The sequence below is a fragment of the Mytilus californianus genome, unplaced genomic scaffold, assembly GCF_021869535.1.
Source record: "Mytilus californianus isolate M0D057914Y unplaced genomic scaffold, xbMytCali1.0.p SCAF_8, whole genome shotgun sequence".
NCBI lineage: Eukaryota > Metazoa > Mollusca > Bivalvia > Mytilida > Mytilidae > Mytilus > Mytilus californianus.
Genome location: NW_026262734.1, coordinates 8167369 through 8195118, shown reverse-complemented (window position 1 = coordinate 8195118; position 27750 = coordinate 8167369). Strand labels below are relative to the sequence as shown.

The window sequence follows — 27750 nt, the reverse complement described above, 5'->3', positions numbered from 1 at the left end:
GCGGTGTACCATCTTTTCCGCAAGTTTATTGTTTTCTGTTTGGTATTAAATTAATAATAAAGATCCATTTTGTTACATCTTGTGATCAGTGAACGTTTATTTGGCAATCGCCAATGGCAGTCAGCAGGGTTTAAGAACATTTGTTGTTCGACCTGTTATTCAAATGCGTTTTGTCTAAATATACTTTTTCACTTTTTGGTCTTTTGAAAAATGTTGTTTGAGCTGTATTTAGACCCCTCTACCAAGAAATTTGTTTTGCATGCACACGTATAAAAATTGCGGTTTTTATCCAACGCAATCATATGTTTGACTGTTGTTTTTAATTAAGACTTATTGATGTGTATTTGTATATTTAAGCTTATGCGAATGCAAATATTGCATTAAAGAAACCTACAAAGCTGTCTTCTACATATGATCCTAACATTAAGCAAGGGAGGAGTTATCTCTGTTGTAACTCTACATATGCCGTTGATGGAGATAAGTCAGATATATTAGCTAATGAGGATTTTATCTGCGCGCATTCAGACAGTGTTGCTAATCAGCAGTCATGGTGGACAGTTGACCTTCAGAATGTTTATATTATTAATGATGTAGATATTTTTGGACGTACAGATTGTTGCAGTAAGTGTTTTGCTGTTCTCAAATTGACTTTATTTTACAATAAAACACGTAAAATTAATTTTACAAGTGTATGTTTGTATCTAGTTGAAGTTGTAAATACGTGAAAAGCATAAGCAAAACTATCGAAATCCGATAAAATCTTTAGATTGTATGCTTATAAATTTGCCTTGTGATATTTAAAGAAGGAGAGCTGATTTCAAGGCTGAAACTTTTTAAAACTAACAACTGCCTAAATACTCATTTTCAAATATTCTAACTGAAAGTAAATTCATACCAGTAGTGTTGACTTTTAAATGTTCAGATCAGATTTCCATACATAATATAATAATTCAAAAAGGGCTCATGTATAATAGTTACTTTTTGGGTGTTTTTTCTCTAAAAATACATGTTTGTAAAGGAATGACAACTCAAAATATTGTGTGTATGAAAATACCATTACTGTACTAGACCAATCTTTTATTAAATTGTAATGTTTGAAACAAGATTGTCTCACATCTTTACCTATTTGATTAATATTGTTTAATGTTCAACCTGTCGTTTAAATATTTGACTAGGTTTTAGATAAATTTTTATATGCTAAACATAATTCTGTTGAACGTTTTTAGTGCTATTTTATCTGGGTAAATCATCAGTCGAAAAAAGATCATAACATGAAGGTGAATGATAACATTAACTGTACAAATTTTACCGCACAAGATTCTCATCTCGACAATTTTAGTATTTTCAGTGATACTTGAAGAGCGGATAAAACCAAATAGAACCAACAGTAAAACCAATTCGGACATTAGAGCTATACACAAAAACGATACATCAAATGAAACACAATCCTTATTATTGGACAGTACCATGGTACTGGCTACTGGACTGGGTATACATAAAAGACTTTAATTTGAACAACGGAGTAATTGACAAAATATTAGAAATAATATGAATACTAACAGTTTGACTTCGCCGGATAACTATTTCGACAAGTAATGTATCACCAGTCATGTTCTAGGCAAAACTATTTGAAATTCAAAAAACATGAGGCAGTCATATCGTAACATTTCAATTTCAATTACGTACTATATTTTAATATTTATTTTATTCTCAGCTGATCAGTCCAATCTCGCTAACTTTGATGTTGAAATTATGTTGTCAACATGTACATATAATCATTGGAATAATTTGAATGAAGGATGTAAAACTCATTGTCACTACCAGGCATCAGAAAGTCAGAGAATTACGGTAACCTGCCCTCCTAACACTAAAGGAAGGTATATCAGGATTAAACGCCGTGATACGTTATACTTAGTCATTTGTGAAGTAGAAGTGTATGGAAATCTAATAAACAACGAAAAAGGTATTGTAATTAAAATAATTCATAATTAATCCTTATTTTTTGGTAAGTAAGTGGACGAATTTCATCTACTTTAAGCATGCACCTTCAGGGAGTATGTCTAAGGACAAGTCTAAATGAGTTTGAGAGAGGTGACACGAGTTTATATTATTGCACAATTTTTAGATCAATTGTTCAAAAGCTGTTTTATTATAATAAAGTTAAATACAGAAAAGTGATTCGAACGCACAAAATTAAAGGAATGTCATTTTCCTTCATTTATTACAAACAAACTACATAGTCAAATTCGTATTCGTTTATATGTAATGGACCTTTTAACACAACATACCAACAATCAACACCAAAATTTCAAGAAATGTAATATACACTCAAAGAAAAACTGATGTAGCCCAGTTTTGAACAGATATGTAGGGTTAATCATCTAAACATGGTCGTCTGACCTAAAGACGTTTCTACTAGCCCTTTCAAAGATTTAAGCTTCAACCGTTTTTTGTAAGGGGTTAGTGCTGCGCAGTTGATTTTACTTTCTAAATTGTTCATGTTGTTTTTTATGGACTATTACTTGTCTATTTGTTTTTGTTTTTGTTTGATGCAATGGCTTTGTTTGTTTTATCTTTGACGTAAAAGGTTAGCACAACCAACACAGGTAATAGACGGTTGTTCTGTTGAGCTCCCGTATTACCTTGTATTAATTCATATCTATTTGGATTGATTTACGTCCTTTGACTAATATTTGATACTTGGTCCGGATGAGAACTAATTAACAACAATTGCATTTAGTAGGTCTTGTAATAAGGGGATGATTGTAGGAAAATGCAGACAATTGAGTTGTTGCAAGTCCTATAGTTCTTAAAACGGAAAGAACTTTTTTTATACGAGGCATCTGAAGTAACGTCCTATTCAGACTTGGTGTGGCTGGGAATGTATGCATTTCTTATAACTAAACCGACGCCCATCTTCGGCAAGAAATTTACGACCGGTCGCACAAACGCCTAGATATGATCATATTTGTATACCCTTGTCAACCCTTTTGGTCAGTTAAGATGCGAAAGTATCGAACAGAAAGGGATATCTTAAAGGAGGTATATGTAGAGTTAAATGAAACAACAAATCAACGACATAACCAAAACTATTTCAAACTCTAAAAACATCAATGTGTATTTCGCTTCGTTTAAGATGTGTTGTTACACCACTGTTTAAGGTGTGTGCTTGTGTAACAGGAGACTATTACCTTGTCGACGTGTCAGCTCTCTCCTTTTGAAGTTTATGCTGTTACCTTAGTTTGTTTCTTGTCTTGTTTCTTTTAACTGATTTAAGAAATTTGAACATTGGTGAACTATTTGTGTCTGTTATTAGTCAATGAACGAAGAGAGCATTATGCCATACTGATCGGTAGAGTCATTAAAATATGCCTGTTTGAACGGTAGAATAATCAAATATACTAGATACATTGTAAGACCATACCTAGCTATACATATTTTGATATAAGAAAAATTCCTTTCTTGATCTTTGGATAGATCAACACGAGTAAGAAACAATTCATTTTTGACTCGAGTAGATAATACCATATCACGTAATTTTTTTAGTGTGACAAAAAGGTGTATTTAATGATGAGTTGCACCCTGATAGAATACATATTGTTCAAAACACTTTCGGAAATAATGTATAATATCTTATTGATAAATCGCCTAGTTAAAGTCTGCTATTGTTCTTGAATCAATATAAGAGATCATCAAGTGCATTATTAATTCGATGTCAATGAGCATACTTTTGAAACTAAAAAAAAAATCCTCCTTTGTCAAATCAACAAATACAGATATTGTCAATTAATTAAGTCTGTGTTACAACGAAGACACTAGTCTGTATTGCTTTTTTAGAAAAAAAAGTGCTACAATATATAAATAAAGGCAATAAGAAGTATAGCGGTGTTCAAAAGTCATAAATCGATTGAGAGAAAACAAATCAGGGTTAAAAACTAAAACCGAGGGAACACATGAGCTTTAAGAGTACAACAAAGGAACAACAGGAACACTGAGGTGCAACAAAAGACAAACACCAACATACATAGAAACGAACTATTTGATAACAACTGCATGTTCCTGACTTGGTACATGACATTTTAAGAACAAAATGGCGGGTTGAACCTGGTTAAATGGCTAGCCAAACCTCCCGCTTTATGACGATGTAAACAAAAGTGCGAAAATGACAACAGTACGTGACAGAAATACAACAAAAAAAAAAACGACAAACACCATAGGATATTAAAAAAAAAACAGTGACGCGCTTTCGTAACTAGCATGCAATCTCGAACTTTATACAAGTATTTTAAAAATACTCGCCCAAAGGATTTTTATGACAATGATGTTATGGAAAGGCATTTTTTAATTATTTGGACTACAAACGATAAGGCATAACAGATTATTCAACCAAAACTATAGCAGGAAGATAAAAAATGAATGCATGAATGAGTTTCTGGTCGTTTATATGTAGTTTCACAATTTCCTCAAATATGTCTAGATTATGCATGTTATGTTTAAGACGCGCAATTCGTCAATACAAGACCAGTCATTGACGCTCGAATCATAGCAGTTGAAGGAACAAAGAAATAATCCAAGTAATTAGCATTTACTAAACTCATAAATATTAGGTTTAAAAATAAATATGTCAGACTCGCGTTTTGTCTACGAAAGGCTCATCAGTAACGCCCGAATAAGAACAGTCAACAGTTGAAATAAAAAAAAAATGATTTGCAGAGCATTGAAGACTTAAAATCCAAATAGTTTCGCCAAATACAGTTAAGTTAAAATTGATTCCTGGGGTAGAAAATTTCTTAGTATTTTGGAAAATAGAAAATCCCTAAAAATGGTGGCAAAAACGAAACGAAATGTCTATAGTGAAAACACCGGAAGTTTTTGAAAACCTCTGCAGATTCCCGTTTTTACCATGAATTTTGTAAAAAGTTAACTAACAGAAACTACCGAACTGCAAGTATAATTTAAAACGAAATGTCCGTTATCAAATAGCAAAATCAAAGCTCCAATCGATCAAAAAAATGGAAAACAACTGTCTCATTCCTGACTTGGGACAGGAATTTCCGTATGTAGAAAATGATGAATTAACCTGTAGACGCTTAAATATCTTCGTCAATAGTTACACAAACAATTAATTTTTCTATTTAAGGTTTGAAAGGTACTGTTACGACATATGCATGTGGAAAGATCGGATTCGGATATGTCGGTCCTGTTATAGGTAAATTTTTGGCAAAAAGTAACATTCAGTGTACAAGTACGTGCATCATGACGACTGCTTGTTCCGCTGCAGAGTATGACAAGAACACAAATGTCTGCATACTGAAAGGAGAATGTTTTAATGGAACGCAGTCGTCTTTGTACGCAGACAACAGCAAACAAGTATTTCTTATTCAATAGAATTTTGGAACTTGTTGATAAAATACATAAATAAGGAAATTCAAAATCAGCGATTCATGACAAGTAGTTTAACAACAATCTTCTACAGTACAACTGATAAAATACTACTATATTTTCAGTGTTAAATATAACTTTTCTATGAATGCGTAGTATATTTTTGGTTTTTGGATCTTAGAATCCCAAACCTAATATATCCTCGAATCTACTTATAAAGCTTTGGACACAAAACTGTAACAGACACCGTGAAGTGGTATGAAAGAAATAATTCAAGGGAAAATCGTTTTTGACAGTGATGACGTCTTACCAAAATGGAGATTGCAAATCTAAGTAGATAAATTATATATACAAGTTTTGAATTTAAATTTCAGGTTTTTATTATATTTCTTTTTTTTTTTTTATATATGCAAACTATCATTTGTTGCCTCGATAATGCTCTTTGGTAAAAGAATTTTTTGTCAATCACAATCAATGACTTATTAACGCATGCTTACTTATTAATAAGAATCCATAAATAATGGAAAATTAAAAAGGATATTTTCAATGTTCGCATAATTTTTTTTTTCATTAACTTACTTATTTATCAGCAAAAAACAATTAAAACTAGATACCAAGACCTTGTTGATAGATATTCCGTATCAACACAACAGCACAAGTACAACATGAAGTATAGATTCTTATTTATCATCTTAATAACGTATTATATTGTTCTTTGTATTTGTCTTTAACTGTTAATATCATTTTTGACGTGGCTCGGTATTTATACATCCAACTATTGTGTTATTTCCTGTGGTCATTTTTTGTATTCTTGTCTCAATTGTTTTTCACTTGTCTTTAGAGTGTCATTGTGTCATTTTGTTTATCTTTGTTGACTAAGTTGTTTGTTTTCATAGGGAATAAGATTACATTTTTGTGTTTTACATGTATTATGTCTGTTTGTTTTGCTCACAAATTGTTGCCATTATAATGAAAATATATACGACTGTTTGTCATACTAAACATATTTAATAAATTGATAATTTTAAAAGTACATGAAACTAAAACATGTTGTTTCTCAGTACAAATGAATAATGTTTTAGGTATTCATATTTAAAAATAAATTAGTTTGCTTTGTAAGTTGTTTATTGTTTGATTTGTTTCTGCATTGCCATCAGCATCTACGTTGTTTTTTTTACATATTTTGAAAGACCAATTACAAAGGTTAGATATAACTCTCATTAAAATTATGCCAGTGATTTCTGTATACAATCTGTAAAACAATCGTTTGAAAACAAGTATAAGCCTTTTTGTACATTTAGAAATATATCTTTATATAACCATGCTAATCTGGACAAGATTGTTTTGTATGTTTGTTTTTTGTTTGTTTTTGGTTTTTTTTGCAATAACACAGCATCTTTGTCAGTTTTTGTTTAAATCATTAAAGCATTTCCTACAAAATCTTATAACAAAAAACAAAATTTATTGTCATTTAGCTGTTATAAAGTTAACATGTATGTCCTGAGAATAACTTTAGATTTTTTGTTATAGCAACCATTTCCTTTGGTACAGAGGACACAATAAACCATTATTAAATATAATCATCAAACAATGGTTTTCAGCGTACATTATGAAAATTCATGTTTTTCACTTGGTGTCTTCAGTGTTTCGAGTTCTTGTTTCGTGTGGCTGATCTGAAAAGTAATTTCCAAAACATTGTTCTTTCAATTTGTGTATATTGTCTTTGCAAATATTACCATTAAAGCGAAGTGGGTATCATACTGTATATTTTACAACTAGAAAGGTTATGCAAGGTGAAGGTAGGTGAGCAATGGTGAGATATTAGAATTAAAACTACTTACACAAAATACGGAGTTGCTACATTTAGCATGACTTAGTTATATATTTGTATTTTCGTAAAGACCCGATTAAATTAGTTTTACCACAGATTTTAGGACAAGACGATTTTTATTAATCTTAAATGCATGACTATTTATTGTATTGGCCAAGTCTTTCTACATAAGTTGTACATTGCATTGAAAGAGTATTATTGCATTAGTTAGCATGTTATATTGTAAAGTGATTGTAAAGACGGTAATCTACAATGGACACCCATAGGTCTATTTTTGAAAGCGAGCTTTGGGCTTGATAACACAATGTGTTGATTTGTTCATAAGAGACAACATTATCTACCCTTTTCAAGCTCTTAATTACTTTAAAAGAGACTGTTGGGTGAAAGGCGCCATTTAAACACAGAAATCAGCAGAAACTGACAACGCCATGGCTAAATATTTAATCATGTAATAAATCCTCTTGTTACAGTTATGTTTTCAATTGAAATAGAACTTTGTTCTTATTTACTAAGTCATTTACACATGTATTAAATACATTGATGGTATATCATAAATCTTCGTATTCACTTTCTTAGTATTGCTGTAGTTTTCCTTACGAAAGAAAGAAAAATGCTTAAGTCAATTTTATTTTATTGCAGAGTCCGGTGCATTGTTACTATGGCAACCAAATTAACATTCTTCAGTTATTTAGTTATCGAAGCTACAATTACATTTTGATTAATCTAATAATTAAGCAAAATAACTTGTCAGGGTGTTTTGAATCTATGTTTACTTCATAAAAATGCAAAAAAACTCATTTTGACCCTGGTTCCTCCATACGCCTTAAAATCTCATGGCTGGTCACATATGTTCCCATGCCAACTCTGATTCAAAATACAGTTCCCATTTATGTTCACAGTTTAAATCATAAGAGGTATCAAAGAAAAATTGAATATGTGTTAAATGTAATTTCTTTACTTCTATGATTTCATCAATTTGGGTAAAATGGATGTAGTTTTTTAGTTTGAAGGACTTAATCTCAGATGTGAATGATGCATTGATTCGACTCAACTCTGATATTCGAATTCTTTTTTTGATAAGTCGATTGAATATTTCAACAGCGGTTCTAAAGCAGTTTAAAGCTTATATTTACACCCTTGATATCATTTACAGTTTCAATCCCAAATTTCGAAAAATTTGCAAAATATAATGAAGTCCCTTAAAACTTAAAATTAGATTTCCTCATAATATTTTCATCATGTAATTGCTTTCTCGTCACAAATGTTTGTATTATTTAGAAATCTGACCATGAAACTAATAGATTGCTGTAATATTTAGACATTTTGATTTGACAAACTCCCTTTTATATTGGAGCAAGTTCAAATAAAACAGTTCACACCAAATATTTTGTCCAAACATGTCCACCAATACTTTCCTTTTGCATTCTATTTCTCCACATCTGAATTAATAATGTTATACATACACTCAGGTAATCCCAGATGCTAAAAGTTATATGGTCATCTACTGACCCCCTACTGGTCCAAAGAGGGTTAGTAAAATCCATAGGGGGTGAGGCGGCAGGCCGAATCTCGTATGGATTTTATTCATCCTCTATGTTTTTTAGGTGGTCAGTAGTGAACCGTATAACGAACTTATCGTACGCGGGACTTTTCCTGCTGCGTTCAGTAGAAATATAAACAATGAAATACGACATCAATAGATAACATCATCATTAACAGTAGACGTGACGTCATGAACCCCATATGAAATTTACTAACCCCAACGGATCCATAGGGGGTCACCACATGACGACGTTAAACCAATCACAACGGCATAATTTACATAAAAAAACATATCATTGACAAGGATGAGATTTTGGCGAATCATAAGTCCTTCATGGCTTCAGTGAACATTAAATTGAATAGCAAATCTGAGGACTACCTTGTTTTTATTGGATACCTACGCTTCACAAAATTCCGTACAAACAACGGTACATTGCCGGCTCATCTGCATGTCGTATTGATTGACACACATTCTGTCCGCAGTGAAAAGGGTCTTCAGTAATACTGTGAAACTGTTTTAACCATATGTGGATTAAAAAAAAAACTCGAAAGAACTTCTGGATAATTTTAAATCTCGATCTTTCTCTGAAATTAATTCTATCAAAATTGTTGATTTCAACCCTGTTTACCACCATTCCCAATGTGAAATTGAAAATCGTCAAAGAGAAATAATCCACAATGCTTTTTAATATACAAATTGTAGAATACACTATTAATTTATTACTTTTGGATTCCATACGGCATATTCTGTTAATAGTGAACAAAAAGGTAAAACATGCTACATTGACAACATATTTGTTGAATTTGGAGGTAGAGTTTTTCAGCAAGTTGTCGGCATCGTTATGGGAACGAACTGTGCGCCTCTCCCTGCCGACCTCCTCTTATTTTGATATGTGTCAAAAACGAGAAAATCAAAGAAGCCCGATCATTTAATTTCACATTCAGATATATTGATGATGTTCTTTCCATTAACAATCCAAATTTTTCTGATAGGGTTCCATTAATATATCCTCCAGATCTAGAAATTAAAGAAACAAGAGACACGGCTTCCTCCGCCTCATTTTTAGACTTATACCTGGAATTTGACATAAGTGGTCATCTCAATACCAGAATCTATGACAAGCGAGACGATTTTACTTTTGAAATTATAAATGTTCCCCACCTTAGCAGCAATATACCTGCATATGGGATATACATTTCTCAACTCATGTGGTATTCAATGCCTTGTATGACTTTATAAAAATGGGGGGGGGGGGGGGGGGCGAAAGATACCAGAGGGACATTAAAACTCATCAGTCGAAAATAAACTGACAACGCCATGGCTAAAAAAGAAAAAAGACCAACAGACAAACAATTGTACACAAAACACAACATAGAAAACTAAAGACTAATCAACACGAACCCCACCAAAAACTGGGGGTGATCTCAGGTGCTCCGGAAGGGTAAGCTTGCTCCACATGTGGCATCCGTCGTGTTGCTCATGTTAGTACAAACCCGGTAACAAGTCTAATTCGGTAGGTCATATAAGTGAAAAAGGAACGGGATTGTAGTTACGACATAAGGAACATATCCGATATCATCGGTGAAACGGTTATTCCATAACGGTCAACCAACTCGTGATGGCGTCCGTTAAATTTACGAAGGGATGACTTCAACTTCACCATTTGGAAGTCTTGGTTTAATAGCTTCCTTGTGAGCAGCAATCCTCTATCAAGGAAATCATGATAGGAAACACAAGCCCGGGAATATCGTATCAATTGGGAGATATATACTCCGTATGCAGGCGCTGCTGGAATGTTGCTACATAGAAATGGAAAGTTCAAAATTGGGAAGCTGAAATCATCTCTTTTGTCGTAAAGTTTTGTTTTCAACCGACCCTCATTGTCAATTTTTAGATGTAAGTCAAGATATGAGGCAGACTTAACTGTATCTGTAGTATCCTTTATCTCCAGTTCGAAAGAAGAGAGGCACAATTGGTTCCCATTGGAATTCCGACAGTTTGTTGAAAAACACGTCCTCCAAACGTAACAAATATGTTGTCAATCAAGATATCAAGCATCTTGATAATGTCAGTTTCAGAGAATGTTTTGTTTGAATCAGAGTGATTCTTTACAAAGTAGGATTTATCCCTCCCCAAGACAAGATACTTGTATCTACGTTAGCCATTCTTTTTAATGAAACAAAGTAATACCAACTCTTTCAATTTATCTTTTAGTTTGGAATGAAGAATACATGTGTAAAGTGTAGAAAAGTCAAATGTTTTAATACTATTGCAAGATGAGAGAGTCTTAGATTGTATGTACTCTAAAAGATCTTTGGAATTTTTTAGTATCCACATCTGATTCACGCCACCTCTAGAATAGGCAGTTTCACAATAACTTTGGAGCCAGGCTTTGATTGCTGATAAATTAGATGTTAATAATTTAGAAAGAGGTTTCGTGGAGCACTTGGAAAACCCAGCAATATACCGTTGTTTGTAAGGACACTTATGTAGTTTAAGTATCCAATACAGTGATGGAAGATCCAGTTCTTCATCTTTGGTTGAAATTCCAAAGGAACACAGTACAGACCTATGATTATCCAGGATTTCCTCTTTGGTAAGTTTCGTGAGGGTATATGTTGAGTTTCCAAGTGAATTGTCAATACCTAATTCATTTATCAAGCAGTCTATGTAATGATATTTACACACAAAAACGATGTTGTTTGGGGCTTTATCTGCGGGGACAACAACATATTTGTCATGGAGGTAGGACAAGTGTTTTGCAACATTTGGGTCTTTAAAATTGACGTAGGGTGGGTATTGATATGCCCATTTAGTTTCTTAATTCGGATTTGTATCAACGACCTCACAGCCTTAATCCATTCGGAAAGAGTATCTACGTCTTCTTTCTCGCGTTTAGCCCATTGCCTGGCAAAATCCTCGACTGAATCAATCAGTATTTTGAAGTTGTATTTCCAATTGATGGATTTAGGCTCACGATATTTCGGACCTTTGGATAACAAATTTCGCAGGGAAGTGTTATTGACAATGTTACATAGCTCATTACAATCTGATAGAACGTACTTATAAAAAATTATATTTTTATATTCAAACTATGAAAATAAAAATCATTCTAACAAGAAAAAAAAGTACATTTATAACTTTCACAAATAGTTAACGGGAAGAGTAAACGCGTGTTTTCCAAGTGCATGTAAAGGTAAAGATGTGAAATCTGTAGTAAACGCCCGATAACTACTGACTAAACGGAAACAGAGTAAACGGGTGTTTACTCGAGTAGACATTTGACATTTCCATTTTGACCGCGTTAACGTAATTTTAGTAAACGGGCGTTTACTAGTAAACGCGAAAATTGGAGTTAACAAACGAAATATGTGCACGCGGCGTCAAAGTGCGTTTACTTTATGTTATGCTTGGTCTGCACCCAACTGTAACTGTGGACTTGCAGCATGCTACAATTTGATAGCATCATTGATTTCAGTTCAACATTATAATTTCAAATCGTTGATCAAACGATGACGATGACCATGAATGTATTGTTTTTTTTGTACAAAACAATCAATTTTATCGCTTCAAAAGATCTTTACGTGCATGTCTTTAACTTTTCAGTTAATATGAACCCAATCAGTCACGCTCAGCGTAGGCTCATGTCTGTTAAAGACCGCCCATAAAACATTTCAGCCAATTGTGAATACGAGGTACACAGGGATTTCAGAAATTGATATTGGTCAAGATTAGCTTAACATATTACTTTCTTTAAGCCATGATGATATTAAATTCACCAAGAGTAAAGACATTTACAAATTAATTTCTATCAATTTAATTAGCCAACTGTCATTAACAATAAATAATGTTTCAGTTTAATGTTTACGGGAATGAAAACAAATGTAAAAATAGAATCGACACATTTCACTTCTCTACATTAAATCATTTTTTGATTATCAAAGAGTATCAAAATTTCTCGCTTCCAGATGTATAGACAATCTGTATAATGGTTATAAAAACGATAACCATTTCAGTTTCAAAACTATATTTCCCGTGAGCTTAACATTATTGCTTTATTATATAACAGTGCATTGTTTGGAGCATAAAAGTGATCAGATTTGGTTAGACAGCAGTCAGACAGAATATCATCATTGAGGAGAAATACTTAATCATCAATTTATCTGGACACATCTATAGAATACAGAGACATATGAAAAATAAACTACCAAAAGAAAACAAAAGTATACACGTAATTGAAAATGGTGAAATGCAAACTCACTATGTATGTTATAAAGACAAGGACGTGTTTGAGAGAGTTTTGAAATTCTATGATTGATCTTGTATACATATTCCTCATAATGTTTGTCCTGTTGAATTTGTCGAAGAGTTAACGTTCTGGGGTATTAATCCTAGTTCCTTGTCATCATGCTGTTTTCTAAAATGCAAACAACAGACAGCAGAAAACGCTTTGCTACACACCTATATGAAAGACCAAAGAGAAGAGAAAGTAGTTACGCTATCTACTGGAATCTCAAAACTACAAAAACTTCGTTTGTATGGACGACATACATTGGAAATTAACGGAAAGTCTATTCCATGTAGGATAAGTATGTTTTAAAGCGCTTCAGACGCACTAAATGTATTAAGTGGTATTTTTATTTTATAGCCTTTTGTTGAGATCAATACATGTTTTATCAACCAGATACATTCTAAGTTAATATACTTTCATATGTCAAAAAATTAAGGAACCAGTAGTTTACCGATGTTCAGAAAATAAAACCATGTATTGAACGATAAAAGTCTAGAGTTGTTTATTTTTATATATTTTGTTTGTCAAAAGCTGTGACTTACTTTTAAACAATATTTTTTTTTTTTTTCATTTTATTCTCCTCGGTTGTTAAGTTGAAGATGGCTACCTCAATGTATCTATTAATTTCAAAAAGTCCAATAAGCTGAATAATAAAAACAATAAAAATTGATGTGTGAACTCTTAGTTTCCAGATAAACTGTCGTTTGACTGGCAGAGTCTTTACTTTGTACATTACTCCCTTCTTACTTTGCGTGTCAAAAACTTGCATGTCTTTCATCCAACTCAGCATTGTTCATTTGTTTTTATAGTCAAATTGTCTAACTGTAATTGGTTTCTCTCGCTATTTTTAACGCAGTTACTCAAAGTCATCTGAGAGTTCGAATCAGACTGCCTGAATTTTCCGAATCTACCTCAAATCAAATACTAGCTATCTAAAACTGGAATTTATGAAGTTAGTTTAAATCAGTATGTTTCTATTTCTAGTTAGACAAAGTCAAAAAGTGTTCACTTGAGATCAATGGACAACAAATATTAGCTTTGGATAACGATATTACCATGTTTGAAAATAGAAAAACACACTATATAAACAGGAAATACGCATTAGTAAAGAGACAGGAAATACGCATTAGTAAAGAGACAGGAATTATGCATTAGTAAAGAGACAGGAAATACGCATTAGTAAAGAGACAGGAAATACAAAGGGGCGTTGGAAAACGTTTCCAAGAAAATAAAACACTACCATACACATAAAACGACTAACAGACTAACATCCGATGTCATTCGTGACACAAATTCAATAATCGCAGAAAAAATAAAATGTATTTTATCAAAATTTTGTAGGGCGATATTGTCAATTATTTTAATAACCATTTAACTGTCTCAAATACAATTAGTTACATAGAGTTTTTTTAATTTGCAGGTCTATCTTGCCTTATCAACATTTTGCATTCTACTGACGGTATTATGCATAGCAATTAGCACTTTACCAGAGTTCAGAAGGATCAACTCTGATACTAATTATACTGAACCAGTTTGTGTTTGTTTCAGCTATTCCGATAATAATAATTTAAAATCAACTACATCAAAATTCCTGTTTTTATCAGACAATGAGGTGATGGAACAAAAGATAGAATCAGCAAACGAAAGTGATCGCATGAACAATTACCCCTCTGATATGCCATCAGATATGTTTAACAATTAATAAGTCAAAATTGACAGCTTTGCAATTACCGAGGAGGCTTTTGTAATTTTACTTGTTGCAACAAATATTTGTTTCGCTGCTGACATTATGTGTAGATGTTTTTGTGTAGAGTCAATAATATCTGTCTTTGTGGATCCTCTGAATATTATAGACATAACTTTAACCATTTGCGCAATTTCAAAAGTTCTTCTACAGAAATACGAGACATCTGACAAATATCATGTATTACTGTATATTCAAAGTTTTCGAGTGTGCCGACTATTTCGTCTAATACGAAGACTGAAAGCCTCCAGAGTTCTCTACTTAACTTAAAAATCCAGCAAAAAATAAATATTTGCAATGTGCATGTACGTTTTGTCGTCATTCTTCTGTCAAATTTCATATATTTCGTTGAAAGCGAAAACTTTTCAAGTATTCCACACTCTTGGTAGTTTAGCATCGTAACTATGACGACTCTAGGATATGGTGATATAATTCCCCAATGACGGTGATTGGGAAGATCATAGCTTCAGTTTGTTCCCATCTCGGTTTGCTGTTGTTTTCATTGGTAATTCCTGTAATGGCGACTACTTACATATCTATATATGGCATTGCTGACATCGACATTGATGGTTTTTATGACGTTATGGTGAGCCTATAAGACGTCAATCATTATCGGGAAAAGATATTTCAAGTTCAAAACAAGACGGAGAGTATAATTATTAGCATAAATAAAATGCATGAGCTCTAGTTGATATAAATACATGTGGATATATTTTTATAATTTGCATATACAATTCCAAAACTGAAAGATGTACATAAAAGTAACTGTAAGAACACATTTTCTTGTACAATCTATTGTCAATCAGTTGGCCTAATAAAACCTGTTGTTCAAACATTCACATTTGTTCATTCTTTTAGATGTGTGAATGTTAATGTACTTTTGGCTGATAAAATTGTTAATATCTTAGAAATTGACAAGTGACATTTACCTATTCGTTGGTGCATGATACAATGCCACAAATATAGACTTGATAAACGTTTAACATGTACAACTAAATGGGAGTGATGTGCATAGTATGACCTACTTACTCCCCGGAATTATCTGAAGTAATTGCATATGCTCGATTTAACATTTTCTGTAGTAATTTTAATGTTTCCTTTACTTTTGGTTTGTTGTTGCCTACAAGACATTTTCTAGTACTTTTTTTAAACATAAAAGTAAAAGTAACAGCCCTTATCCTGAATCTTATTCGTGCGGAGGCAGCCAAGCAAGTGGAAAGCGTAATCAGTAATTGAAATCAGCTGTAATCAGTTATAGTTTGCAATGTAGTAACATGTAATCAGTAATAATGTTATTTCTAATTACAAGTTACCGTAATTAATTTGATTGCAGTGCAAAACAAAAGCGACAGATGTACTCATGATTACTTTTTCGATTACATTCATAATATTACCTGTTGATTACAAATTTTGTATGTAACAATTGTTTATGATATTTAAGCATGAATAAGAAAAAATATCCATGCATTTTTCAACTGATTTTTATAGTTTGTTCTTATATTGTGCTGTTACAAGCAAAATACTTTTTATGGAGGGACTGTTAAATAATCCTGCTAGCTATCGTGGTATTGCGCAAAATTTAAACGTTGGTAAATTATTTATGTCCATGGTCAACATCATAATCATAGCGTGGACAGGTATTTCATACTCACATATGCACAGTTTGGTGTTTGACAAAGATACGGGACGACTGACGCCCTTCATTCGTTGATTTTAAAATCATTCAGATCAGATTGTTTTATAGATTACAAAGCAAGCTAGTGTGTCTTACTTGAATCTATGGTTTAGATTCAAAAATGGAAAGCTGTGTGAAGTCTGATGGTATTTTTTCGATTTTTTTCTCGGTAATATTGGTCTGATTCAAGGGGAATCGCGTACCCCTCATTTGTACTCATTTTACGTCAATTACATGGAAATTGAACTTTGAAATCAAGGTTGTCACCTTATGAATTAAAAATGCTTATTTTTTTTTTTTGTATGCTGATGATACAATTTTTATCACTGAAAATATTGCTGATTTACATAAAATGATTGTTTGTGTTAGCGCATACTAAATGTATATGACTTGCATATAAATGTTGGGAAAACAAAAATTATAACTTTTAAAAATGTATGGCTTATTAAAGCCAATGACTCAGGAATATGACAGTTGTTTTCCATTCAATAGATGTGTTTGAGCTTTTGATTGTGCCATTTTGTAAAGGACTTTCCGTTTTGAATTTCCCTTGGAGTTCGGTATTTTTGTCGTTTTACCTTATAAATGTTGAACTAATAGAATCATGTGATCGATTTCTTATATTTGATGTTTTATTCAGAAATAACGGTATGTGTGATCATACTAAAAAAAAGGCAATATTTAGTCTATTTAGTAAAACATATGATGATTGTTTTTATCATTTTTTGACACATATATATCTGGTATCCTAAAGTATGGTGACATTGCAAAGCACACTATGTTGAAAAGGTCCATTTAAGCTTCTTAAAAAGAATTCTCAAAGGAAAGAATTCAACTGTTAACTATATGGTATATGACGATTAAGAAAAACTATATAAGATGTCTGCTCTAAAAACATGTTGTGCTGCCTGATGGAACACTTCTGAGACTAGCTCAAATTTTAATTTACACAATATTTTATTTTAATTACGTAGACATTCAACAGCATAGAATATTTAATTTTGGGAATTAAATTCCAATTTGACTTTGGTGAGGTACAAAAATAAGTCCACTTACATCATAATGGAATTTAGAACCAAAAACCTTTTTAGGTATATAGAACCACTAATTCGGGCTAGGTCGGAAAAAGCATACAAGAAAGTAGTACATATTTTAAACAAAACAGTTCCTACGCATAGCTGTATCTTTGTCAATAGGTGAAATATTTGGGTAGTCTTGGTATCAAATGAAAGCTTGGGGACTTGGTATCAATGTAGAACCCTTGTTAAAAGTTTCTTTTGAATAATAAAGAAGTATATAAAATTATAATAGGAAGGCAAATTTGTCCTGTTGTTCAGAGCAGAAGTACCTGTTTTTATACTATCAAACTTCTTGGAACCAGTACGCTCTAATATGCTATTAAAGGTATTTTGAATTTTTCAGCTCAAGTTAGGGTACGGTATAGTTTTGACATGAAATGACTGCCACTTTATTTGAACTTATGACAAAATAGCCATTAATGCTTGAAATTGCAGAATTTAACATAGAAAGCAATGGGGCTATGCATTAGTGGTCTTATACCTATTTCTGAAAGTCATGTGAAAATAAAATTTTAGAAATCATACCCATTACAATGAAAATTGGTCACATTAGTGGGTAGTAATCATGTTACATTATTTTTTTTTATTATTTTTTTTATGTAAAAAATTATGTTGGTGTCAAATTACAGCCCTCAAATTGCTACAATAGGGTGTTTCAGCCTTATTTGGTCATTTAGCATGCCCACAGTTAAGACTTTACCTGAAGTTAAAATTTTTGCATTATCTAAGACTGAAACTAATGAAACATGTATATTATGTTTATTTATATTCAAGGAAGAATCTCTGATAAAAATAAGACATATAAGTAAGAACATTGTTATTTGAGTAGATATTAACAAATAAGAATTGGTAAAAATTGAAAAAGTCTCATATCTGTCACTATAAGCATGATTAGTATTCATATGGAGTTTTCTTTGTATAACGCATATGTTACTACCAGTCCAATTTGAGCTTGAATTCAGTGATATAGTGTTTTGACAAAAGCTTTATTAGTTTTTCTATGCTAGAAATATATCATAGAAGGAAATTCAGTAAAGCAGAATCAATATAACAAGTTTGGTGCTGTTATATAACGATTTGAAAAAAAACTGTTTGTCTAGAACACTTTGATATGCGTTTTCTAACTATCTAGTATTTAAAATTTTCATTCAATTATATACATAGTGAACATAAACTATATATAATTATTTATACATTCACTAATTATTGCGGTTAATTTATTCTTATTACCCAAGCTCATCTATTGTTTGTCATGCAATTCAAAGCAGTGGTCTTTATAAAACACATGTAATTACATATGTATATATATGTCAATTATGTCACCACATACAATAAAACTTCTCGATCATTAAGTAGTCACTATTTGTTTTGTTCGTGTAGTTAACTGAAAATGTTCACAGGAATGCATTATTAATAAAAACAAAGATTTGCTTTACACAGAAAGGACACGTCTTTGCTATCAAACAGTACATGTGTATATTCAGGATATAAAACACTTAACTTTTTTTTACTCAAATAAGCTTGATATGTGAAGAAATGTGTTTTTAATTCTTAATATCACAGTATACAATTTGATCATAAGTGACCCAAAGTAATCATGATTTAAGAAAAGTAATCTATGTAATCAGTATAATAGATTCAGTAGTTAGTTGTAATGATATCGATATCGATATCATTATATTAGCTAAGTAGTTGTTATTTAAGTAATTACAATTTAAAGTAATTGACCCATGTAAATATAAGTTATTGCTGTGGTTGTATACATTTTCGTCTTAATTAATCAATTATGAAAATTGTTATTCTAGTTTTCAATAAATGTATATGCTTTGGCACGTACATTAGTTAAATGTTTAAATAGATATAAGAAAATGTGGTATGAGTGCCAATGAGACAACTCTCAATCCGAGTCAAAATTTATACAAGTAAACCAATATAGGTCAAAGTTCGGTCTTCAACGCGGAGCCTTGGCTCACACCGAACAGCGAGCCATAAAGGGCCCACAAAATTACTAGTGTAAAACCATTCAAACGGGAAAACCAACGGTCCAATCTATATAAAAAACGAGAAACGAGAAACACTTATGAACCACATCAACAAAAAACAACTACTGATCATCAGATTCCTGTTTAGATATTTTACTCTCCATCACCAAGGGTAGATAACTATGCACCATATCAGATGATCTGTTTTGCCAATTTTAAAAGTAGGTAACTAATCTGGAAGAGGAAGCATCAAGATGTCTAAATGTGTTCTTTTCCACTTGATGTTTGTCTTTTTGTACGCAATACTTATGCCCATTATTTCAGAGTCAATGATATCCAAATATATAGTCTGGCTCTGACTACTTCAAAAAAAGACCCAAAAGGTGTCACTGTGTATAGTAGATGCATGATTTACACTCATTGGCAAAACTTAGATTGCATTCATCAATCTTAAGAGCCAATCTGCCAGAAAACCATGCAAAACCGTCCGAATGTCACTTTTTCAAATGAGTTCATATTTGGCATATTGGTGCACCTTAGTAATGTAAATAACCACACATTTTTTTTGGGGAAAATATTGAACCGATCTGGATATTTTGAGCGCCATGTTTTAACAGATGAAATTGCTCGAAAACAGCAAAAATAAGCCTTTTTTGGCATATTTCGCTGGTTTAAATAAAAAAATATGGTAACATTTATAATTTTTTGATAGTTGTTCCTAGTAATACATCACTTTAAGTGTAAGAATGCATAGAATTAACAATGCTGTCTATTAAGTGTATGTATAATCTAACTGTTTCAATGTGTCTTATTTAGCTACATGTCCAAAATGGCTGATTTTGGTCATCTTTCAGAGCCAAAATACTCCAAGACCCGTTTATTATTGTAAAACAACATATCTACTTGCAAAGTATAACTATATATACCCAATCAAAAAAATATCAAGCTCGGCAAATAATGTTGGTGTCTGGTATATGCCACAACAAAATGGGGTAACCTGCATATTCAAATTTTCTCAATTTTGCCGTCTAATTTGTAACTACTGACATATGATAGGATCTGGACTTATAAATAAGTATAACAACAAATGGAAAAGAATAATTAATGTTTCATTTAATACATTAAGAAAATAGTCATACATAAATACAAATTATTCATTATAAATCTAGAGGCTCCCAGGAGCCGAAATAGATCGTATTGACAAATTGTGCACCTAAAACGATAAAAAACACATATTTCAAACGCGATCAATTTAAACTAGAAGTTAAACAATTCAGAATAAGTTCAGACTGTAAAAAAAAAGTTTCTTCTGACCACTTTTGCAATTTATTCTTATAATATATTGATATAGTTGTCGGATAGTAGCAGAAAACTGTGAAAATTTGTAAATTTACACATTTCAGGGACAATAGCTCATAGATGTTATGTCCAATTTTTCAGAAAAATTTTGGGTATTAAGATCTTGTCATGTTGATAGTTTTTATCAATATATGTATATATTATATATATATATATATACAAGTCTAAATTGAAAACAACGTTCAAACCTACGATTGCGTTGGATAAAAACCGCAATTTTTATACGTGTGCATGCAAAAACAAATTTCTTGTTAGAGGGGTCTAAATACAGCACAAACAACATATATATATTGAAAAGTTTTTAAATTTTGTATACATATATATATGTATGACACTTCTTCAAAAGTTATTAAGATGATGGTTTAAAAGTGAAAACTGTAAACAGATGATTTTAACAGACACTTAGTGATGGAAATTTTTTGTATGACCCTTTGAGCCTAGTATGCTAACAAGGCAAGATTTGCATGGTACCTATATCTATGTTGCTGCAATGTGGTCAATACAAACATGAAAATCATAAATGCTTTTAAAAAAAAATCCCATAACTAGACGAAAAACAAATTACTTAGTCTATATATACCAGTGCAAAACTTTTTAAAGAATTTTGAATGAAATTGGATAGCTGTTAAGATTACTGTACCTATAATGCTCTACATCACATCCTCGGAGATAACAGAATTAAAATAAGTCATATGAATCTTCAAATTTCAATAAAGTTGAATGTGTTTTTGTAATACTTGAACGGCTATAGGTTTTACTATAAACTTTCTTGTAAAAGAAAAACCATAACATTAAAATCTCCATAAATGATGAACTGTTATTTTTTGAGACATCATCCCATTGTAGATTTAACTGATGTTTTAAAGTTGGAAAGTTTCTGTTGCTTGTTTGGTTGGTTGAAATTGTTTCTGTTAGAAGCATTATCAGTCTCCAAATCTGATGTTGACTGCTGTGAAAGTTCAGTTGTTGTTGACACTGACAGAAAGGTTAGCTGCGAGTCTAGATCTGAAAACCACAAAACATACATACATAAATCAGGCTGTTAGTTTTCATATTTTTTCATTTTCTTATTTTGGGGCCTTTTATGGCTGAATATATATGCAGTATAGGTCTTGCTCATTGTTGAAGGCCATATGGCGTATGAAGACCTATAGCTTTACTTCTATGTCATTTGTTCTCATTGGCAATCATACCACATTTTTTTTTAATTCCATATATACCACTGACAGGAAATAACATTGACAACTTTTACTGTAAGTGGATGCAGTTACAAAATTCTCCCAACTAAAGCCAAATCATTTTTGCAGAATAGTTATTATCCACTCCTTTTAAACATGTCCAAATAGCCCTTAACATCTTTACAACAATAAAAATTGCCTCCATTTGGTTTGGCATGTCAAATTACCTCTCAATATAATTTTACATTGAAAACAGACAATGGTGATAATTTGACCGCTTTTAGTGACAATCTTTGAAATGGTGGCCATCTTTATATCTGTTCTCTGTGTCAAAGTACAGCTAAATATCAATATTCTTTAAAATCAAACTCAACAAAATTGAAAATTTTACCCTTTATTTGCTGTGTCCATCTTTAAAAAAAAATTTCATTGTTTTGTTGGCATGTCAAAAGTGCTATAATTCCTTAATGTCAATTTTCATATAAGGCCATCTTGAAAATGTTTGCCATTTTGGAAGAAAAAACAACCTTACTTTGTTTAGCAAGTCAAACTACCACGACTATCCCTAATTAACAATTTTCATTAAATTAACCAGTGTTGAAATTTGTGCCATCCTTGGTGGCCATCTTGAAAATGTTTGACATCAGATAATTATCCACAAATTGTGCTTTTCTTTTCACTAAAGTTTCATTTAAAAAGATAACACCAGTTATCTCCGAAAAAGACAAATTTTGTGGAAGATGAAGAAAAAATGCAAGTTTGGACAGAACATTCAAGCTATAACAGCTCTAAATTTGTAATGGGATTAAATATTTGACAAAGAATAGGTTTCTTACACAGAATAAATATGGTATAAAGATAAAGTTTAATAGATTCAGCATATCAGAGAACCCCAAGATCAAATTAAGATTTAAAATTTAGTTTAATTTTGGACCCTTTGGACCTCAATGTAAACCAATTTCATAATAGGGCCCAAAAACTAAATACAGGTTAGATTCAGGCTGAATCAGCATCTTTAAAATTATTGTTGAAATCAAACACAGTTAAATTATGGACCCCATTTGAACCAACTTGAAAACTGGGACCAAAATCATAAATCTAAGTACATATTTATATTCAGGATATTTGATTATTTCTATTTATCATTCAAAGAACCCTAATTCATTGTAATAAGAGTTCAAGTTTTGTTAAAATTAAACTAAGTTAAAATTTGGACCCTTTGGACTTTAAAATGTGGACAAATTTGAAAACTGGACCAAAATTAAAAATCTAAATACAAAACATTTGCATTTTGTATATCAAAAGAACCTCAAGAATTCAAGTTGTGTAGAAATAAGAAAAAAAATTTTGGACCATTTTGAAATCAATGTGAACCAATTTAAAATGGGGCCCAATTGCAACATCTTAAATTATTTAAATACATTTGTACATTGTTAGATTTAGCATATTAAGAACCCAAATAATGTATTTATTTTAATCTGTTCTTGTCCTAAACATGCATGAACTATTTGTCATTGGACATTAGCATTACCAACAACCAATTAATTAATCGAACAGGTGAAATATCTTCAAAAGTACCAATAAAAATCTCCCCCTTTTATATTTGAAAAAGTAAAATCACAAAAATACTGAACTCCGGGGAAAATTCAAAAAGGAAAGTCCCCAATCAAATGGCAAAATCAAAAGTTCAAACACATCAAACGAATGGACAACAACTGTCATATTCCTGACTTGGTACAGGCATTTTCTTATGTAGAAAATGGTGGATTGAACCTGGTTTTATAGCTAGATATTAAACCTCTCACTTGTATGACAGTCGCATCAAATTCCATTATATTGACAACGATGCGTGAACAAAACAAACAGACACAATTGGTAAAATTGTCAAAAATAGGGGTACAGCAGTCAACATTGTGTTATCATCTTAATCACTATAAAAACAAACAAATGTAACGAAGAAGCACAAAAAGGAATACATAAAATTTAACATCCTCATTTTGTTTATATTATACGATTTTATATATCTATGTAAAATCCACCCCTAAAGGATGGAAGGTTTTAAGTACTGGCGTAAAATCGCTCGTTTGAAATTCGCACAGGTAGACATAAAATAATTTTGTCGGTCAAAGTATGACGGGATACATAAATACAGAGTCACGTAAAATGGATATCACAAAAAACAGACTTAACAGTAAAAGTAATACGTATTAATAAATAAAATTATTGAAATGGAATGTATGAACAGTTCATTAGTCATTGTTAGTTATTGAATGGAAACTATAGGAGCCGCCCAATATAGTACTACAAATTAAAATTAGCAAAGTGATTTTTCAATGGGGAAACCAAATTAACAAAGACCTGTTTAATAAAACTGATGTACAAATGTATAACATGTAATTGTATAATTATGTTATTATATAAGTGATTACATATACTTTGTATGATTACCATGTTATACAAACAGTTAAATTAATATATAAGTTAATAATAACTTACCAATATCTTCTTCTATACATGTATTTAGTTTGACCTGGCTATTGTCACTTTTACAAAAATTCATCTTAATTGAGCATTGCTTGCATATATATAGCCCTACAAATAAAAAGTGTTTAACTATAAAATAATTCTTCAATTTTGTTTTACATGAAATAAAATATATCAGACAGGAAATGTAGGGTAGTGTAGCATCACTGTGCATGTAGTTTAAATGTATGTTTTTTTCTTTTAAAAAGGGCTCTATAAGTAATCTACATACATGTACATGTAGGGTCCTAAAATTGAACTTTACAAAAGTTTGCAATACTTTTGATTTTTTTAGTCTCCATAGTCTTCATTAAAAAAATATTATTCTCTGGATAAAGTTGTCTAGTGTACAGTTTGTTGTATGTAAAACATGTATTTGTAGGAGGCTTTTCCACGAGATAAAAGTTATTTTAGTAGACAAAGAGCTGAACAACTTCCAGTAAGAACTGAAAATATAACTTAGGGGAAGAGAATAAAAACCTGACCTGCTAAACGTTGAATATGTTGAAATAGATTTTGATTATTATCATGATTCTGGTCTATAAATTGATTTTTTAAAGCAGAAAATAAATATATATTGTACCCTGGTTAATAGCTTGAAAATTAAAATTCTGTCCTAAGCTGACAAGGACATAAATATTTTGACCATTCTAACCCTCCCCCTTGCTTTTTTAATTAAATGGTCCCAAGACAGAACAATGTATATACGGATATATATTATTTGCTTGCACTTTGCCATAGGAAATAAATAAGATGTCTTAGAAACAGGTCAGGTGTAAAAGAATATTCACATGCCCCTTCAACCCTTTTTTAATCTAAAATTGAGAATGGAAATGGGGAATGTGTCAAAGAGACAACAACCCGACCATAGAACAGACAACAGCAGAAGGTCACCAACAAGTCTTCAATGCAGTGAGAAATTTCCGCACCCGGAGGCGTCCTTCAGCTGGCCCCTAAACAAATATATATACTAGTTCAGTGATAATGAACGCCATACTAAACTCCAAATTGTACACAAGAAGCTAAAATTAAAAATAATACAAGACTGACAAAGGCTAGAGGCTCCTGACTTGGGACAGGCGCAAAAATGCGGCGGGGTTAAACATGTTTATGAGACCTCAATACTCCCCTATACCTCTAGCCAATGTAGAAAAGTAAACGCATAACAATACGCACATTAAAATTCAGTTCAAAAGAAGTCCGAGTCTGATGTCAGAAGATGTAACCAAAGAAAATAAACAAAATGACAATAATACATAAATAACAACAGACTACTAGCAGTTAACTGACATGCCAGCTCCAGACTTCAATTAAACTGATTGAAAGATTATGTCTTCATCATATGAATATCAGGCACAATCCTTCCCGTTAGGGGTTTAGTATCATACCATCATAACATATATGAGAAGAACATAACCCGTGTCATGCCAACAACTGGTTTTTAAATAAATGTGTTTAGTGCCGATGCAAACACCCTATAAGTGAATCAATATTAACGCCAAAATATGCAATCTTTAATGACCTGACAACAGTATCGTAACTATATCCCTTCTTAATAAGTCTATTTAAAGGTTTTGTTAGCTTCAGAGGTGAATACTGACATTTTTGTGCTTTATACAGAATATTTCCATAAAAAATTGGATGTGAAATACCTGAACGTATAAGAAGTCTGCATGTTGAGCTATATTTACGAATGATGTCCTTATACCGATGATAAAATTTAGTAAATGTTTTGACTAGTTTGTGATATCGAAAACCCTGGTGTAATAATTTTTCAGTAATACATAAATTTCTCTCGTTAAAATCTAAAACATTGTTACATACACGAGCGAATCGTACAAGTTGAGATATATAAACACCGTAAGATGGTGACAAGGGAACGTCACCATCTAAAAATGGATAATTAACGATAGGAAATGAAAAATCATCTCTTTTATCATATATTTTAGTATATATCTATCTATTTAATGTATCAATTGTTGGTCCCCTAATTTCAGATTGACTATATGGAACAAATGAAAATTGATTGTAAGATTTGTACCTGTTCCTACTGGAATAACTTGTCCTGTATACAGCCTGTTTTGAAAGGGTGAAGATCCTTGGTCAGCTTTGGCTTTGTTGGAAGAGGGTTGGACGAGATGTTGACATCTTGCTTGACTATCATGTCAATGAATTCCATAAAAGTCCCTGTACTTCGAGCATATTCAACGACAAGATGATGTAACAACCATAGGAAAATAAACCACTCCTTGTCTTATATAAAATAAGGAGTCCTGTTGGAAATTCTTCACCATAGTTTTCAGTATTATTCAGACTTCCTAAATGTAGATGAATGGTAGTCTGTATCTGTATAAATATGTTTGGTTACCAATGCTGGTTTCAATACCACGGTAGAGAGAGTGTCGTTGATTTATTGATGGTGCGCCAGAGCAGTTTTGACACTCTCAATCTCAATTTTGGTGCGAGCAAGGTGGTTCCACTCGCTCACTTTTTTTTTTAAGAAGAATGATTTAGAATACTTTTGTTTTGCTCGTTGAAATCTAAAAACACTTTTTGCTGTTCATGGACTTATTTTTCCAATCAATATTTATCATGTTTATTCACTAAATTATTGTCATGATTGTCAAATTTCTTGGCAGTAATTATTTTTTTTGGAAATGCTATTTTGGTCTTTAGTGCATTCAGATATCTTAAATAGTTTGTAATATGTAGATGTATAAGGCTGGGATAGCCCACATGCTCATCCTAGATTATTAAAATCACAAACGTCACTGTAAACATTTGTCTGCCAAACCATCACTGGGAGCTGACATGTTTGAGATCTTACCCAAGGGAGATAAGTCAATGGAAGATCATAAAAGATGGACTCCCTGGTTTCAGACAATTTATTGATTTTTGGACTTGCAGTACAAATACGTCTTATTTCATTTTTCAGACAAATTGATTTTACTTGTTCGAATGATTTTATGAGCCATTTTAGTACCAATTGTGTTAAGAATTTAATTAAAATCAAAATCAAAATGTGTCAATTTGGGACTAAAATCACCATTCTTCCAAGGCATAAATTAACATATAATAGTCATTTGCCAAGCTTAATATTTTGTTTTGATATAAAACATACCTCATAGTTAAAACCGATATAAGTTGCAAACAAATCCGGAAT

At 31.8% G+C, this 27750-nt stretch overlaps 1 long non-coding RNA gene across 1 annotated transcript; it reads right to left on the bottom strand.

The window, feature by feature from the left end:
* Positions 1 to 21654: 21654 nt before the first annotated feature.
* Positions 21655 to 26809, bottom strand: LOC127711374 (uncharacterized). Its single transcript, XR_007986661.1, has 3 exons — positions 26629 to 26809; positions 24561 to 24656; positions 21655 to 21891 (listed from the first exon to the last, which is right to left on the bottom strand). It is a non-coding gene; the product is annotated as an uncharacterized LOC127711374 (long non-coding RNA).
* Positions 26810 to 27750: the final 941 nt, after the last annotated feature.